The 20,302-nt window shown below is 48.2% G+C and overlaps 1 protein-coding gene across 2 annotated transcripts in view; it reads left to right on the forward strand.

Moving 5' to 3' along the window:
- The first annotated feature begins 1,002 nt into the window (after positions 1-1,002).
- Positions 1,003-20,302, forward strand: part of CD80 (CD80 molecule) — a 28,116-nt gene continuing 8,816 nt past the window's right edge. For both annotated transcript variants that reach the window (XM_040421725.1, XM_040421726.1), the window contains exon 1: positions 1,003-1,082. The gene's annotated coding sequence lies outside the window, so the exon portion shown is untranslated. The remainder of the gene's footprint in view (positions 1,083-20,302) is intronic.

Here is a 20,302-nt window from a genome sequence, read left to right on the forward strand (position 1 = left end):
CTCTACACCTCCTATATCTACACCTCTGACTGTTACCTCTACACCTTCTATATCTACACCCCTGACTGTATCCTCTACACCTCTATATCTACACCCCTGACTGTTACCTCTACACCTCCTATATCTACACCCCTAACTGTTACCTCTACACCTCCTATATCTACACCCCTGACTGTTACCTCTACACCTCCTATATCTACACGCCTGACTGTTACCTCTACACCTCTGACTGCTACCTCTATATCTACACCCCTATATTTTGGCATTTGGGTCATAGTTTAGAGGTCACTTATTGGGGAATATGTCTTATTTTTAGGGCCAGTGTACGCAGTGCAGATTTGCTTGTACAAACTCTCCACAAAATCCACATAAATCTGAAATAATTATCACAGTTTTTGTTTGTTTTTTGTTGCAAATTTTTAGCTTCATTGTAGTCTATATGGATAAAAGTCATCCTCAGAATGGGCGGAATCACGGCAATAATTGTAATGCTTTGGATTTTAAAATCCGCATAACACATTAGTTTCCGAACTGAATTAAGAGCAAAGTGTTCCTGAGATGTGTCTGGTGTTATTCATTTTACGGCTTCGGGTTTCCGCTGCACGAGGATTCGCCTGGAGAAACACGTAATCCGCGTACAGTTACCTTTAGTGGTTCTACGTTCAGGTTCACACTGCAGATATAAAAAGATGGAGACTAATGGAAAACAGTTCAAAAGGAGCTCAAAGATGACCGAGTAGGAATCTGCCTCAGGGAACGGCGCCGCCAATGTCTGGACACCATTTCTGGGTACTTAAACCTAGGACCCAGCGAGGCTCTGAAAGCAGCCCCCAGACTGTGTCACCACACGTATGGAGAGTATGTGACAGGTATGTGAGGTGCGTTCTGTACACGCATGATGAGCCGCGGAGCTGTGAGTAGGTGACGTGTGCTTTGGAGCGTGACCTCCCGCCCTCTCTTTCCTCTGGGACTCCCCATTCTTCCTCATTACTACTCAGTGTTGGGCAGGGTTTGTGTTAGTAAAGACTTGAAAGGTTGTGGCTGGTGAGAAGCCGTGTGCCGGGACTGAGCGCGCCGGGCAGGTAAGACTGGTGTGTGTGACGGTATAATATCTGTATAAGCTGATGTATATTATATGTGCAGAAAGTCATGTATATGAGTGTATTGATTAACATGTGTATGAACTCATGTATATGTATGAGAGGTGTATGACCTCGTGTATGAGAGGTGTATAAACTCATGTATATGTACACTGCGTGCAGAATTATTAGGCAAATGAGTATTTTGACCACATCATCCTCTTTATGCATGTTGTCTTACTCCAAGCTGTATAGGCTCGAAAGCCTACTACCAATTAAGCATATTAGGTGATGTGCATCTCTGTAATGAGAAGGGGTGTGGTCTAATGACATCAACACCCTATATTAGGTGTGCATAATTATTAGGCAACTTCCTTTCCTTTGGCAAAATGGGTCAAAAGAAGGACTTGACAGGCTCAGAAAAGTCAAAAATAGTGAGATATCTTGCAGAGGGATGCAGCACTCTTAAAATTGCAAAGCTTCTGTAGCGTGATCATCGAACAATCAAGCGTTTCATTCAAAATAGTCAACAGGGTCGCAAGAAGCGTGTGGAAAAACCAAGGCGCAAAATAACTGCCCATGAACTGAGAAAAGTCAAGCGTGCAGCTGCCAAGATGCCACTTGCCACCAGTTTGGCCATATTTCAGAGCTGCAACATCACTGGAGTGCCCAAAAGCACAAGGTGTGCAATACTCAGAGACATGGCCAAGGTAAGAAAGGCTGAAAGACGACCACCACTGAACAAGACACACAAGCTGAAACGTCAAGACTGGGCCAAGAAATATCTCAAGACAGATTTTTCTAAGGTTTTATGGACTGATGAAATGAGAGTGAGTCTTGATGGGCCAGATGGATGGGCCCGTGGCTGGATTGGTAAAGGGCAGAGAGCTCCAGTCCGACTCAGACGCCAGCAAGGTGGAGGTGGAGTACTGGTTTGGGCTGGTATCATCAAAGATGAGCTTGTGGGGCCTTTTCGGGTTGAGGATGGAGTCAAGCTCAACTCCCAGTCCTACTGCCAGTTTCTGGAAGACACCTTCTTCAAGCAGTGGTACAGGAAGAAGTCTGCATCCTTCAAGAAAAACATGATTTTCATGCAGGACAATGCTCCATCACACGCGTCCCAGTACTCCACAGCGTGGCTGGCAAGAAAGGGTATAAAAGAAGAAAATCTAATGACATGGCCTCCTTGTTCACCTCATCTGAACCCCATTGAGAACCTGTGGTCCATCATCAAATGTGAGATTTACAAGGAGGGAAAACAGTACACCTCTCTGAACAGTGTCTGGGAGGCTGTGGTTGCTGCTGCACGCAATGTTGATGGTGAACAGATCAAAACACTGACAGAATCCATGGATGGCAGGCTTTTGAGTGTCCTTGCAAAGAAAGGTGGCTATATTGGTCACTGATTTGTTTTTGTTTTGTTTTTGAATGTCAGAAATGTATATTTGTGAATGTTGAGAAGTTATATTGGTTTCACTGGTAAAAATAAATAATTGAAATGGGTATATATTTGTTTTTTGTTAAGTTGCCTAATAATTATGCACAGTAATAGTCACCTGCACACACAGATATCCCCCTAAAATAGCTAAAACTAAAAACAAACTAAAAACTACTTCCAAAAATATTCAGCTTTGATATTAATGAGTTTTTTGGGTTCATTGAGAACATGGTTGTTGTTCAATAATAAAATTAATCCTCAAAAATACAACTTGCCTAATAATTCTGCACTCCCTGTATGAGAGGTGTATAACCTTGTGTACGAGAGGTGTATAAACTCATGTATGTGTATGAGAGGTGTATAACCTCGTGTATGAGAGGTGTATGAAATTTTGTATGAGAGGTGTATGAAGTCGTGTACATGTATGAGAGGTGTACAAAGTCGTGTACATGTATGAGAGTTGCACAAAGTCGTGTACATGTATGAGAGTTGCACAAAGTTGTGTACATGTATGAGAGGTGTATGACCTCATGTATGTGAAGTGTATGAAGTCGTGTACATGTAAGAGAGGTGTATGACCTCATGTACATGTATGAGAGCTGTATGAACTCATGTATGAGAGGTATATGAAGTCATGTACATGTATGAGAGATGTATGACCTCGTGTATGACCTCATGTACATGTATGAGAGGCGTATGACCTCACATACATGTATACCCATGAGTTATGGCAGTGGCCACAACCTGTGTTACTCTTCATGCACATGGCAGTGTACAGGCCACGCAGATCCTCGGCCTTCTGGCCGCTCACTATACAGAGGTTTCCCTCTCTACCACCCAGCACCTCACAGTACATACCACACGTCTTGTGCCGCAGCTCCGCCAGCCTCGTCCATGTTGGAGGAGCTCCGCTCATATTTATCGGAGCTCTGCAGCCAACTCCTAACGAGCCTCGTTAACCCCAGAATCTCCTCCCCTCTCAGCTTTTCCCGGGTCAGACACAACATCTTAAGGCCAAATGCACACGGCCGTAATACACTCGTATAGATCACACCAGTGTATTACTGTACTGCAGCGGCGGCCTGAAGCGCACGGCGTCATAGCAACCAATGATGCAGTGCGCTTTTGCTGTCAGCAGGATGCCAGGCCGGGATACCACGGACAGCTCACGTCCGTGTTTCACAGCCATGTGCATTCGGCCTAAGCCCAGTAAACACTTCAGTTATTTGGTCAGTTATTTCCATCAGTGATTGTGAGCCTAAGGCCTCTTGCACACGAACGTATTTTCATTCCGTTTCCGTTTTCTTTGCGGACCGTATATGGAACCATTCATTTCAATAGGTACCCCAAAAAAACGGAAGGTACTCCGTGTGCATTCCATTTCCGCATTTCCGTTCCGCAAAAAAATTGATTATGTCCTATTATTGTCCGCATTACGGACGTATTTTTTGTGGATCCGTTTTTGCGGACCGCAAAATACATACGGTCGTGTGCAAGATGTGCACGGGCACCGACCGCAGGGCCACCGTATTAAGGTGCAGGACCCATTTACTTGAATAGGGGCCGCGATCCGCATCAGACAGTCGGCATGCATGGACAGAAAACCCATGGAAGCGAGTTGGACACCGCGGATTAAGCAGTGTAGTAGCAGGCCGTCCTGTCGCTGCAAGTCCAGGAGAACATTCCCCACCATGTAAGAGTGGCTCCACAATGCTGTGCCCATTGCCGCTGACCACCTTGACAGACAGTGGGATGTTTTCTGCTTGATGTACAGCTGCCCACCAGTGTGGCTACTCTCTCCCAGGCCTCAACACAGCATGGCAACACTTCACCTGACACATGTGATATGAAGGCGGGAGCGTGTGAGTGACCCTTTGGCCAGCTGATGTTGGGGACGGGAGCATGCCCATGGAGGAGGTGAACCTGGTGTGGGAGCTAGCCCCATGATATGGTGGGAGGGGGTCAAAAGGACCTGGCCTTGTTGCTGGGGTGCTGCCTTGCCACTGCCACAAAACATTGACCCAGTGGCCCGTGAAAGACATGTACTGTATCTGCCCGTAAGAGCTGCTCCAGGTGTCCACTGTGACATGAATCGTGCCACCAAGAGAGAATCGCAGGGAGCGGCCCTTGCTGTCCGCCACGTGAGAGTACAAGGCAGGGATGACCTTTTGGGAGAAATAATGGCAGCTAAGTATCTTCCAGTGAGGCAGAGCGCACGCCATTAGCTCCCTAGAGGCAGAAGACTCTATTAAGTGGTACGGCAGCAACTTGGCCAGGTAGGAATTAAGGTTGTGCTCAGATTGCTGGGCGCGTAGAGTTGTTTCCATGCATTCCGTTATAGATGGCTGATAATGGAGCGGAGGAGGAGTCGAGCAGGAGAAGCGGAAAGGGATGAAAGACACATACTGCCCATGGATGCCTTCTGGCTGCCGGAAGAGGAATCGGGAGAAGCAGGGAACTCCTGTTATGGTAGCTATTGTCCCACAGTAACCGGTGATCAGCTTCATGAGCTCTGATAGAGCCGCGCCATCTGCGTTTGAATGTCTGCAGCATATTTTTATCCCGCAGATCTTGCACACGGCAATGCTTATTGTAACAGATCTCCTGGCACCCCGACTGGGTACCTCTGTTGATAGTTGCTCCTAGTGCTTTTCCGAGGGCTCCAAGCACTCCACTTGACACCGTAAGCACTGCAGACCCCATGAACCGCCACAGCTTGGTTGGGGGTCTCTCTGTCTCCTACCCACCCTGGACCTACGACCAGGCTTCCAGCTTCCAGTGGGTGAACCTCTATTCCGTCAGAGAGCGATGCAGGAGCAAGCTCTTACAAGAGCTCAGGGATTATAGCCGGGGAGTATACAGCGTATTGTGTATTGTCATCATGTCTCTCAGTGTCAGGGTAAACCATTGGAGTGGATATCTTCCTGTGGATGTGGAGATGAAGCACGCATGAGGGTCATCGTAACTTTATTGGGCATTGATTACTCCAGTGGTGATGGGAGATTATTGTATACATGTGTTTGTTAGCTGGCTATGTTATTTTATTGTATTGAAGAAGTAATAGTGGTTTCTCATCTTCCTGTATCATCACTTCCTGTATATCATCACTTCCTGTATATCATCACTTCCTGTATGTTTGTTACATGAAGGAAGTGGTCGGGTGACGAGCCGCCCCTTTCTATTGTTACCCCTTTGGTGGCTATAAAATAAAAGTGAGGAGACTGGGCGGGAGGAGGAGCAGCGCTGAACAGAAGCTCTACGATGAAACACCTTGTCTGACTCTCGATGAGTGTTACCTTTCCTTACACAAAAGAGCTTGATACACATGCTTTTAGGCACGAGGGAAATTTTTTGTGGTTGGCGTACTTTGGCGCACTTTTAGCGTAGCTTGGATACGTGCGTCTGACGCAAGCAAATTTCTACAACACAGTGTAGATGCAACCCTTTACTCACACATGAGACGAGGCTCTATGTTAAGGGTAAAACAGGAACTCTTTAATAGGGCTACATGTCAGTCTTTTATGCAGGTCTTCCAGCAAGGAACACTCCCCTGGGGACCTTGTGGAAGACTGAGACAGTTTTTACATTAGCCAATAACATGCATTTACAGTATGGAAACATTCCCAGCAATTGTACACAACCCCCTCTCTGCCTGTGATACAATTAACAAACACAATGGGCTCTCCCTGTAATACAATTACCAAACACAATGGGCTCTGCCTGTGATACAATTACCAAACACAATGGGCTCTCCCTGTAATACAATTACCAAACACAATGTACTCTGCCTGTGATACAATTAACATACACAATGGGCTAACTTAATCACTCACTGGCAGAAAACACACATTTTTCCCCCAAAACACAGAAAACACCCCAAAGCCCCACAAATCCCCATAAATTATACATTCCTGGACAGCTCTGATCTCGGCGAACAGCATATCCAGAAATCACCCAGATCTGAGTAGGGGTTCCCGAATTCCATGGAAGTCACATTTGAACGCCCGCAAGCATGGCTTTCCTGCCCAAAACAGTTCCACAGATTTCGGCTGTGTGGCCGGTCTGTCTTCTCCTTCAAAGTTTTAGTATATGGGCCATAATCCTGAGGCAAGAGGTTGAAAAACAGGCCCCTCCAAAACCCAGTGGCGAGGTTATTTCCGCCACACATCTTTCCCTTTCAGGGAAGACTAACCAGACACCTGACCTCACTCTGGTCGATACCTAAGTTAGTCTGGCAGCCCACCCACAACCAAATACTGGACCTGTTGAATTTGGTAGCCTGTCTCAGTCCAGTGAGTCCACCAAGGTTGTGTTGGTAACTGGTACTCCCGGTCTCTGTGTTGCTCTCTTGCTGGGAGTGGAGGTTGCTTTGTGGGCAGAGATCAGCAGTACTCTGCCCTATTGCCAGCGCTTCAGCTGGGCAAACTGGTGCGCAATCCAGCCCTGTAACAAAGGGAGAGGCAGCGCAGAGACCAGCGGCGCTCTGCCTGGATGCCAGCGCTTCTGCTGGGGTAGCCTGTGGGGAGTCAGACTCTGGACAAGAGGATAGGGGAGGGCAGAGGCAGACTGCGCTTTGCCCAGATGCCAGCTCTTCTACTAGGATGTGGTCAGGAAATCTTACCCCCAGGACCTTGTTGTAGATTTGCTGTGGAGAGGAGGGATCGCTTACCTCCTTCTGGTATTCCTGCAGGGTTGGTTGGGGATCTGTACCGGCCGTCCAGCATCCCTGTAGGTCTGGTGCAGAGACCGCAGTCCCATCTGCACTATCGAAGTTAGGGGTGCTGTACCCCTGTGGTTAGGGAGACAGACCAGTTGTCTCGTCTCCCTGCAAGGTACACTGCCGCTGGGAAAGGGAGACGATGTTCTTCTCTCTCTGCAAGGTACACTGCCGCTGGGGAAGGGAGACGATGCTCTCCTCTTCTTGCAAAGCATACTGCCGCTGGGGAGCAGGACCGACTGTCCCTACTCCCTGAAACTCTGGCTGCCGTTGGGGATCTGGGACGACCGCCCAGCATCCCTGTAGGGCCGGTGAAGAGATCTCGGTCCCATCTCCACCTGCCATATGGGTTTCCCCCCAGAACCCGTCTACCAGGTCCCCTACCTCTGTAGCTGGTAGTAAAGTAGGGGGTACCTCTGCCGGGTCTTCCCCGCCGCAGGGCTTTAAGTCTGGGACTGCCACCCAACTCTCCTGCAGGGTATTCTCAATTATGTGGAGCAGATGTCGGTAGTCCTGCTCCAGCCCCCACTCCAGTGTCTCACCTCGTTGGGGTCAGCCCAATCTTGCATACCCTCCCTGAAGTCGTAGATGTCATAAAATTGGGTCTCCGCAGTGCTCCCGAACTCCGGTTCTGTGAAAACCTCCCACAACAGGCCAGGGCCATTGTAATCATACCCCTCCGGGTTGTCGTGCTCCGCCGTCCAGGGTGCATGCCGAGCTGTATACCACCAAAGCGCCTGGTAGGCATTCGCCAGCCACAGCTCCTGTCGCACTCTGAGCTCGAGCTCCTTCACCCACTCCTCCAGGGGCTGCTCTTCCAGAAGGGGCATCCATATGGCCAGTCGCGTCTGCCATCGCTGTTCCTCCCTGGGGAGTCTCTCGCCCCTCCGACACTGTACGCCCTCCAGGGTCTCATACCAGACGCCTTTCTGGACTGTATCCGGATCAATCGGGTCCTCCTCCTCGTGTCGGGAAGCTGTTTGGTTACAAACTGGTTCCATACTGCTGTAGCCAGGGGCGCTGTACGGATACTAGCGTTGCCCTCAGTTTTGTAAATCCATGAACGGTGTCTCTGAGCTGCTTTTCCTCGCACTAGGACGCCATCCCACCACTGCCACCACTGTAACGGATCTCCTGCACCCCGACCGGGTACCTCCGTTGATGGATGCTCCTAGTGCTTCCCGAGGGCTCCAAGCACTCCACTTGACACCGTACGCACTGCCGACCCCACGAACCGCCGAATCTTGGTTGGGATCTCGCCGTCTCCTACCCACCCTGGACCTACGACAAGGCTCCAGGCTCCAGTGGGTGAACCTCTCTTCCTTCAGAGAGCGATGCAGGAACTAGCTCCTAAGAGCTCAGGGATTATAGCCGGGGAGTATACAGCGTATAGCATTCCCCAGTGTAGATGCAGCCTTGTCCCCCACACATGAGGCGAGGCTCTATGCTGAGGGTAAAACAGGAACTCTTTAACTCCTTAAGGAGAGTGAAAAATAAAAAAAATATTGTTGCGTTTTAGTTTTTCACTCTCCGCCTTCCCATAGTCCTAATTATTTTATTATTTTCATTAGCATAGCCTCATGAGGGCTTATTTTTTGCGGGACAAGTTGTGCTTTCCAATGGCACCATTTACGGTTGCATACCATGTAGTAGGGAGCAGGAAAAAACTTCCAAATGGGGTAGGATTGGGAAAAAACACAATTCTGATAAAGGTTTTTTATTATTATTTTTTTTTTTACACTGTACACTATGCGGTAAAATTGAGCTGTTATCTTTATTCTCCAGGTCAGTACGGTTACAACGATACCACACTTGAATAATTTTTCATGCATTTTAATAGTGAAATATCTTTTTTTAACCTTTGAGGGATTTTTTTTTTCATAACCATATTCTGACCCCTATAACTTTTTTGCAGCTATGTGTACGGGGCTGTCTGAGGGCTCGTTGTTTGCAGGACGAGCTGTTCTTTTCAGTGATAGCAATTTTAAGTGTGCGCAACTTTTTGATCACTTTTTATAAAAAAAATTATTGGGTAGTTGAAGTGGCAAAAAATAGAAAATTGGCTGCTTTTTTTTTTTTCCCCGCTACGCCATTTGCCGTATGCCATTAATATGCCCATGATGTATATTTTTTTCAATTGGTTAAGGGGGCGCACCTGTGACTGCGCTCCTGTGTGTATGTGTGACGTGTGCCTGCGCTCCTGTGTGTGTGTGTGTATGACGTGCGACAGTGTGTGTGTGTATGAAGTGTGCCTGCGCCCCTGTGTGTATGTGTGTGGATGATGTGTAACTGTGTGGATGACGTGGACTGTGCTCCTGTGTGTATGTATGACGTGGACTGTGCTCCTGTGTGTATGTATGACGTGTGCCTGCGCCCCTGTGTGTATGTGTGTATGTGTGTATGACGTGCGACAGTGTGTGTGTGTATGAAGTGTGCCTGCGCTCCTGTGTGTATGTGTGACGTGTGCCTGCGCTCCTGTGTGTGTGTGTGTATGACGTGCGACAGTGTGTGTGTGTATGAAGTGTGCCTGCGCTCCTGTGTGTGTGTGTGTGGATGATGTGTAACTGTGTGGATGACGTGGACTGTGCTCCTGTGTGTATGTATGACGTGTGCCTGCGCCCCTGTGTGTATGTGTGACGTGTGCCTGCGCCCCTGTGTGTATGTGTGTATGTGTGTATGACGTGCGACAGTGTGTGTGTGTATGAAGTGTGCCTGCGCTCCTGTGTGTGTGACGTGTGCCTGCGCCCCTGTGTGTATGTGTGACGTGTGCCTGCGCCCCTGTGTGTATGTGTGTATGACGTGCGACAGTGTGTGTGTGTATGAAGTGTGCCTGCGCTCCTGTGTGTGTGTGTGACGTGTGCCTGCGCCCCTGTGTGTATGTGTGACGTGTGCCTGCGCCCCTGTGTGTGTGTGTGTATGACGTGCGACAGTGTGTGTGTGTATGAAGTGTGCCTGCGCCCCTGTGTGTATGTGTGTGGATGATGTGTAACTGTGTGGATGACGTGGACTGTGCTCCTGTGTGTATGTATGACGTGGACTGTGCTCCTGTGTGTATGTATGACGTGTGCCTGCGCCCCTGTGTGTATGTGTGTATGTGTGTATGACGTGCGACAGTGTGTGTGTGTATGAAGTGTGCCTGCGCTCCTGTGTGTATGTGTGACGTGTGCCTGCGCCCCTGTGTGTATGTGTGTATGACGTGCGACAGTGTGTGTGTGTATGAAGTGTGCCTGCGCTCCTGTGTGTGTGTGTGTGGATGATGTGTAACTGTGTGGATGACGTGGACTGTGCTCCTGTGTGTATGTATGACGTGTGCCTGCGCCCCTGTGTGTATGTGTGACGTGTGCCTGCGCCCCTGTGTGTATGTGTGTATGTGTGTATGACGTGCGACAGTGTGTGTGTGTATGAAGTGTGCCTGCGCTCCTGTGTGTGTGACGTGTGCCTGCGCCCCTGTGTGTATGTGTGACGTGTGCCTGCGCCCCTGTGTGTATGTGTGTATGACGTGCGACAGTGTGTGTGTGTATGAAGTGTGCCTGCGCTCCTGTGTGTGTGTGTGACATGTGCCTGCGCCCCTGTGTGTATGTGTGACGTGTGCCTGCGCCCCTGTGTGTATGTGTGTATGACGTGCGACAGTGTGTGTGTGTATGAAGTGTGCCTGCGCTCCTGTGTGTGTGTGTGACGTGTGCCTGCGCCCCTGTGTGTATGTGTGACGTGTGCCTGCGCCCCTGTGTGTATGTGTGACGTGTGCCTGCGCCCCTGTGTGTATGTGTGTATGACGTGCGACAGTGTGTGTGTGTATGAAGTGTGCCTGCGCTCCTGTGTGTGTGTGTGACGTGTGCCTGCGCCCCTGTGTGTATGTGTGACGTGTGCCTGCGCCCCTGTGTGTATGTGTGTATGACGTGCGACAGTGTGTGTGTGTATGAAGTGTGCCTGCGCTCCTGTGTGTGTGTGTGACGTGTGCCTGCGCCCCTGTGTGTATGTGTGACGTGTGCCTGCGCCCCTGTGTGTATGTGTGTATGACGTGCGACAGTGTGTGTGTGTATGAAGTGTGCCTGCGCTCCTGTGTGTGTGTGTGACATGTGCCTGCGCCCCTGTGTGTATGTGTGACGTGTGCCTGCGCCCCTGTGTGTATGTGTGTATGACGTGCGACAGTGTGTGTGTGTATGAAGTGTGCCTGCGCTCCTGTGTGTGTGTGTGACGTGTGCCTGCGCCCCTGTGTGTATGTGTGACGTGTGCCTGCGCCCCTGTGTGTATGTGTGACGTGTGCCTGCGCCCCTGTGTGTATGTGTGTATGACGTGCGACAGTGTGTGTGTGTATGAAGTGTGCCTGCGCCCCTGTGTGTATGTGTGTGGATGATGTGTAACTGTGTGGATGACGTGGACTGTGCTCCTGTGTGTATGTATGACGTGGACTGTGCTCCTGTGTGTATGTATGACGTGGACTGTGCTCCTGTGTGTATGTATGATGCTGTTTGATAAAGACACCTGCGAGTGTCGAAACGCGTCACAGGATTATGTAACAATAAACAAGAACTTTTGCAGATAATTTAGTGAGTGCCGACCCTTTCTTGTTCTTGTTTCGTGGGATGCCAATCCTAGGACACGGGCACCACAAATTATTTACCTGCAGTGCCGACCTATTGGATTTACTACTGTATGTATGACGTGCGACTGTGTGTGTGTATGACGTGCCACAGTGTGTGTGTGTATGATGTGCGACAGTGTGTATATGTGTATGATGTGCGACACTGTGTGTGTATGACGTGCGACAGTGTGTGTGTATGACGTGCGACAGTGTGTGTGTATGACGTGCGACAGTGTGTGTGTATGACGTGCGACAGTGTGTGTGTATGACGTGCGACAGTGTGTGTGTATGACGTGCGACAGTGTGTGTGTATGACGTGCGACAGTGTGTGTGTATGACGTGCGACAGTGTGTGTATGACGTGCGACAGCGTGTGTGTGTATGACGTGCGACACTGTGTGTATGACGTGCGACAGTGTGTGTGTGTGTATGACGTGCGACAGTGTGTGTGTGTGTATGACGTGCGACAGTGTGTGTGTGTGTATGACGTGCGACAGTGTGTGTGTGTATGACGTGCGACAGTGTGTGTGTGTGTATGACGTGCGACAGTGTGTGTGTGTATGACGTGCGACAGTGTGTGTGTGTATGACGTGCGACTGTGTGTGTGTATGACGTGCGACTGTGTGTGTGTATGACGTGCGACTGTGTGTGTGTGTATGACGTGCGACAGTGTGTGTGTGTATGACGTGCGACAGTGTGTGTGTGTATGACGTGCGACTATGTGTGTGTATGACGTGCGACTGTGTGTGTGTGTGTATGACGTGCGACAGTGTGTGTGTGTATGACGTGCGACAGTGTGTGTGTGTATGACGTGCGACTATGTGTGTGTATGACGTGCGACTGTGTGTGTGTGTGTATGACGTGCGACTGTGTGTGTGTGTATGACGTGCGACTGTGTGTGTGTGTGTATGACGTGCGACTGTGTGTGTGTGTATGACGTGCGACTATGTGTGTGTATGACGTGCGACTGTGTGTGTGTATGACGTGCGACTGTGTGTGTGTGTGTATGACGTGCGACAGCGTGTGTGTGTGTGTGTGTGTGTATGTAACGGATCCCCTAGCACCCCGACCGGGTACCTCCGTAGATGGATGCTCCTAGTGCTTTCCGAGGACTCCAAGCACTTGACACCGTACGCACTGCGGACCCCACGAACCGCCGAAGCTTGGTTGAGGTCTCACCGTCTCCTACCCACCCTGGACCTACGACCAGGCTCCAGGCTCCAGTGGGTGAACCTCTCCTAAAACCAGAGACAGGAACAGCTCTTACAAGAGCTAGTAGTAAAGCCAGGGGAGTATAGCAAATCTCCCAGCGTATAGCAATCCCCAGCGTCGATCAGTTACCCAAACACCAGCCTCAACATGATGAAGGGTATAAAGCAGCACACTTTATTGAGGGCTGCCCGCCCGTATTTATGCAGGTCCCCATCTGGTGGACATGTGGGGACAACAGGACAGGAATCCCCACCCAAACACACCATGTCACACCCCCACAGGAAACACAGACATTTAACATATTCCCAGATAGCTCCAGTCTGAGTGCATATCATTAGGGGAATGCCGCTCAGGGTACACAAATACAATACCATTAGCTATCTGGGTCCCCTCACATAACACAATACCATTAGCTATCTGGGTCCCCTCACATAACACAATACCATTAGCTATCTGGGTCCCCTCACATAACACAATACCATTAGTTATCTGGGTGCCCTCACATAACACAATACCATTAGCTATCTGGGTCCCCTCACATAACACAATACCATTAGCTATCTGGGTCCCCTCACATAACACAATACCATTAGCTATCTGGGTCCCATCACATAACACAATACCATTAGCTATCTGGGTCCCCTCACATAACACAATACCATTAGCTATCTGGGTCCCCTCACATAACACAATACCATTAGTTATCTGGGTCTCCTCACATAACACAATACCATTAGCTATCTGGGTCCGCTCACATAACACAATACCATTAGCTATCTGGGTCCCCTCACATAACACAATACCATTAGCTATCTGGGTCCCCTCACATAACACAATACCATTAGCTATCTGGGTCCGCTCACATAACACAATACCATTAGCTATCTGGGTCCGCTCACATAACACAATACCATTAGCTATCTGGGTCCCCTCACATAACACAATACCATTAGCTATCTGGGTCCCCTCACATAACACAATACCATTAGCTATCTGGGTCCCCTCACATAACACAATACCATTAGCTATCTGGGTCCCCTCACATAACACAATACCATTAGCTATCTGGGTCTCCTCACATAACACAATACCATTAGCTATCTGGGTCTCCTCACATAACACAATACCATTAGCTATCTGGGTCCCCTCACATAACACAATACCATTAGTTATCTGGGTCCCCTCACATAACACAATACCATTAGCTATCTGGGTGCCCTCACATAACACAATACCATTATCTATCTGGGTCCGCTCACATAACACAATACCATTAGCTATCTGGGTCCCCTCACATAACACAATACCATTAGCTATCTGGGTCCCCTCACATAACACAATACCATTAGCTATCTGGGTCCCCTCACATAACACAATACCATTAGTTATCTGGGTCCCCTCACATAACACAATACCATTAGCTATCTGGGTCCCCTCACATAACACAATACCATTAGCTATCTGGGTCCGCTCACATAACACAATACCATTAGTTATCTGGGTCCCCTCACATAACACAATACCATTAGTTATCTGGATCCCCTCACATAACACAATACCATTAGTTATCTGGGTCCCCTCACATAACACAATACCATTAGCTATCTGGGTCCCCTCACATAACACAATACCATTAGTTATCTGGGTCCCCTCACATAACACAATACCATTAGCTATCTGGGTCCCCTCACATAACACAATACCATTAGTTATCTGGGTCCCCTCACATAACACAATACCATTAGTTATCTGGATCCCCTCACATAACACAATACCATTAGCTATCTGGGTCCGCTCACATAACACAATACCATTAGCTATCTGGGTCCTCTCACATAACACAATACCATTAGTTATCTGGATCCCCTCACATAACACAATACCATTAGCTATCTGGGTCCGCTCACATAACACAATACCATTAGCTATCTGGGTCCTCTCACATAACACAATACCATTAGCTATCTGGGTCCCCTCACATAACACAATACCATTAGTTATCTGGATCCCCTCACATAACACAATACCATTAGTTATCTGGGTCCCCTCACATAACACAATACCATTAGTTATCTGGGTCCCCTCACATAACACAATACCATTAGCTATCTGGGTCCCCTCACATAACACAATACCATTAGCTATCTGGGTCCCCTCACATAACACAATACCATTAGCTATCTGGGTCCTCTCACATAACACAATACCATTAGCTATCTGGGTCCCCTCACATAACACAATACCATTAGTTATCTGGGTCCGCTCACATAACACAATACCATTATCTATCTGGGTGCCCTCACATAACACAATACCATTACCTATCTGGGTCCCCTCACATAACACAATACCATTAGCTATCTGGGTCTCCTCACATAACACAATACCATTAGCTATCTGGGTGCCCTCACATAACACAATACCATTAGCTATCTGGGTCCGCTCACATAACACAATACCATTAGCTATCTGGGTCCCCTCACATAACACAATACCATTAGTTATCTGGGTCCTCTCACATAACACAATACCATTAGTTATCTGGGTCCCCTCACATAACACAATACCATTAGTTATCTGGGTCCCCTCACATAACACAATACCATTAGTTATCTGGGTCCCCTCACATAACACAATACCATTAGCTATCTGGGTCCCCTCACATAACACAATACCATTAGCTATCTGGGTCCCCTCACATAACACAATACCATTAGCTATCTGGGTCTCCTCACATAACACAATACCATTAGTTATCTGGATCCCCTCACATAACACAATACCATTAGCTATCTGGGTCCCCTCACATAACACAATACCATTAGCTATCTGGGTCTCCTCACATAACACAATACCATTATCTATCTGGGTCCCCTCACATAACACAATACCATTAGTTATCTGGGTCCCCTCACATAACACAATACCATTAGCTATCTGGGTCCCCTCACATAACACAATACCATTATCTATCTGGGTCCCCTCACATAACACAATACCATTAGTTATCTGGGTCTCCTCACATAACACAATACCATTAGCTATCTGGGTCTCCTCACATAACACAATACCATTATCTATCTGGGTCCCCTCACATAACACAATACCATTATCTATCTGGGTCCCCTCACATAACACAATACCATTAGTTATCTGGGTCTCCTCACATAACACAATACCATTAGCTATCTGGGTCCCCTCACATAACACAATACCATTAGCTATCTGGGTCCCCTCACATAACACAATACCATTAGCTATCTGGGTGCCCTCACATAACACAATACCATTATCTATCTGGGTGCCCTCACATAACACAATACCATTAGCTATCTGGGTCCCCTCACATAACACAATACCATTAGCTATCTGGGTCCCCTCACATAACACAATACCATTAGCTATCTGGGTGCCCTCACATAACACAATACCATTAGTTATCTGGGTCCCCTCACATAACACAATACCATTAGCTATCTGGGTGCCCTCACATAACACAATACCATTAGTTATCTGGGTCCCCTCACATAACACAATACCATTAGCTATCTGGGTGCCCTCACATAACACAATACCATTAGCTATCTGGGTGCCCTCACATAACACAATACCATTAGCTATCTGGGTGCCCTCACATAACACAATACCATTAGTTATCTGGGTCCCCTCACATAACACAATACCATTAGCTATCTGGGTGCCCTCACATAACACAATACCATTAGCTATCTGGGTGCCCTCACATAACACAATACCATTAGCTATCTGGGTCCCCTCACATAACACAATACCATTAGTTATCTGGATCCCCTCACATAACACAATACCATTAGCTATCTGGGTCCCCTCACATAACACAATACAATTCCAAAGATGTATTTAGAGGACTCCCCTGCATAACGGAAACAGGACGGATCCGTTTTGCAGCCCATAGACTTCTATTATGACGGAATGAATAACGGAAAGCCTCTAAATACATTCCGTTATACATTCCGTCATAGAAGTGCGTTATGGTCCGTGGTAACAGAATCCATAGCGCAATTCACCTTTTACCAGTAAAGGAAGCGTTAATGAATCTCATAACCTGAAATTCGCTCCTCTCTAGTCTCCATATCTATGTACCCAAGAGTTTTAAGACTGACGCACATTTTGGTTGTCGGGGGGTTTGCTCCTCAGAGTTTTTGGATCTTTTCATCTCCCATTTCTATGGTAATTTAAGGACAATTATCAGCATTTCAGCAGTTTTTTCTCTGTGCACACTTTGCCGATATCGGCTCCTGGGGCGGCCGGGAGTAGCCGGCCTCTGGGAGGTCGGGAGAAGCCGGCCTCTGGGAGGTCGGGAGAAGCCTGCCTCTGGGAGGTCGGGAGAAGCCTGCCTCTGGGAGGTCGGGAGAAGCCTGCCTCTGGGAGGTCGGGAGAAGCCTGCCTCTGGGAGGTCGGGAGAAGCCTGCCTCTGGGAGGCCGGGAGAAGCCTGCCTCTGGGAGGCCGGGAGAAGCCTGCCTCTGGGAGGCCGGGAGAAGCCTGCCTCTGGGAGGCCGGGAGAAGCCTGCCTCTGGGAGGCCGGGAGAAGCCTGCCTCTGGGAGGCCGGGAGAAGCCTGCCTCTGGGAGGCCGGGAGAAGCCTGCCTCTGGGAGGCCGGGAGAAGCCGGCCTCTGGGAGGCCGGGAGAAGCCGGCCTCTGGGAGGCCGGGAGAAGCCCGACTCTGGGAGGTCGGGAGAAGCCCGACTCTGGGAGGTCGGGAGAAGCCTGACTCTGTGAGGTCAGGAGAAGCCTGCCTCTGGGAGGTCGGGAGAAGCCTGCCTCTGGGAGGCCGGGAGAAGCCGGCCTCTGGGAGGTCGGGAGAAGCCTGCCTCTGGGAGGTCGGGAGAAGCCCGACTCTGGGAGGTCGGGAGAAGCCCGACTCTGGGAGGTCGGGAGAAGCCTGACTCTGTGAGGTCAGGAGAAGCCTGCCTCTGGGAGGTCGGGAGAAGCCTGCCTCTGGGAGGTCGGGAGAAGCCTGCCTCTGGGAGGTCGGGAGAAGCCGGCCTCTGGGAGGTCGGGAGAAGCCGGCCTCTGGGAGGTCGGGAGTAGCCGGCTCCTGGAGGAGGTTTTGGTCCCATTCTTTATTCAGGGCAATGCTCTCAGCTGCTCGCACTCCCATGGAGGAGAAGCCTCAGATGAACGCTCTCAGGTTGTTACTGCTGGCAGCATTTACCTTTTCGTCTCCAGAGGTCACAGTCTGCAGGGGCTTCACCAGAGAAGATAACACTCCCACAAAAACAAAAGATTTAGATTTTAAAAAAAAAGACTTTTCTAAAATTTGATTAGTGGTATACGAGTCCCTATCAGACTGGAACAGTTTCATTGGAGTCCAGGAGAAATGGGACTACTTAAAAGAGGCACTATTGAAGGCAACAGAAAATTGCATTAGGCTTGTCAGTAAAAGCAAAAAAAGGAGGAGACCACCGTGGTACTCAGCAGAAGTGGCCCAAATCATTAAAAACAAAAAGATAGCATTTAGGAATTATAAAAATAAAGAAAACGAGGATGACAGACAAATTTATAAGATTAGGCAGAGAGAGGCCAAACAAGTTATAAGAGCTTCCAAAGCACAGGCAGAAGAGAAATTAGCTCGGTCAGTGAGATAAGGCGATAAGACATTCTTCAGATACATAAATGAAAAAAGGAAACTAAAACAAGGAATTACCAAATTAAAAACAAAAGAAGGAAGGTATATGGAAGAAGATAAAGAACTAGCTGACTGCCTCAATGAATACTTCTGTTCAGTCTTTACAAAGGAAAATGAAGGAAAAGGACCTCAGTTAGGAAGGAAGACTAATAAATCTTTTGATGCTTGTGTCTTTACAGAGGAAGAGGTTCTGAGTCAGCTGTCTAAAATCAATACAAATAAGTCACAGGGGCCTGATGGGATACACCCAAAGCTATTAAAAGAGCTCAGCGGTGAACTAGCAAAACCATTAACAGATTTATTTAACCAATCACTGGCAACAGGAGTCGTCCCAGGAGATTGGAAATTAGCAAATGTTGTGCCCATTCACAAGAAAGGTAGTAGGGAGGAATCGGGCAACTATAGGCCAGTAAGCCTGACATCAATAGTGGGGAAATTAATGGAAACCATACTTAAGGAGAGGATTGTGGAACATCTAAAATCCCATGGATTGAAAGATGAAAAACAGCATGGGTTTACTTCAGGGAGATCATGTCAAACTAATCTTATTGATTTGCAGTGGCTGAGGGACAGACAGCAGAGGGTTGTAGTCCATGGAGTATATTCAGACCAAGGTCTTGTTACCAGTGGGGTACCTCAGGGGTCTGTTCTGGGACCCATATTGTTTAATATCTTTATCAGCGACATTGCAGAAGGCCTCGATGGTAAGGTGTGTCTTTTTGCTGATGACTAGGGATGAGCGAACCCGAACTGTATAGTTCGGGTTCGTACTGAATTTTGGGGTGTCCGTGACACATTTTCGTAAAAGTCCGGGTTCGGTGTTCGGCGCTTTCTTGGCGCTTTTTGAAATGCTGCAAAGCAGCCAATCAACAAGCGTCATACTACTTGCCCCAAGAGGCCATCACAGCCTTGCCTACTATTGGCATGGCTGTGATTGGTCAGTGTAGCATGTGACCCAGCCTCTATATAAGCTTGGGTCACGTAGCGCTGCGGATCATTGAACTGCTGCTATTCAATTGCTCAGTGTTTTTAGGCTGCCCAGAGCGTTTTTAGATCACTTTTTTCTGGGGTGATCGGCGGCCATTTTGTGGCTTGTGGTGCGCCAGCACAAGCTGCCACCAAGTCCATTTAACCATCAATAGTGTGGTTATTTTTTGGCCATATATTACATCAGGGGCAAGTTGAGTCTGTCACCCAGCGCCTAAAAAATAGGCCTCACATTTATATTCAACCAAATCTGTACTGTTTTAGCTGGTCAAGTTATTGTTTGTGACCGTCAAAGCACAGTTTTTGTTCTGGGTTGAAAAACAATTCCCAAATTTGCAATTCTCAAAATTAGTGGTTTCTGCTGTATCAGGCCTACTTTAAATCTATCCCTAAAAGGGTAGATTAGATTCAAGGTGCTGATAGGGTCATTCTGAAAAACTTCACACATACGCTACAGTGCAGATACAAGTCTAATTCTGTCCGTAAACGTATACCTGTCACCCAGCGCCTAAATACTAGGCCTCAAATTTATATTCAGCTAAATCTGTCATTACTGCTGTGCCTGTATTAGTGTAATACGGTACCTAAGTAGATAGCCAGATAGTGTTAGGTGTCTGTA

This window comes from Bufo bufo, chromosome 3, assembly GCF_905171765.1.
Source record: "Bufo bufo chromosome 3, aBufBuf1.1, whole genome shotgun sequence".
Lineage (NCBI taxonomy): Eukaryota > Metazoa > Chordata > Amphibia > Anura > Bufonidae > Bufo > Bufo bufo.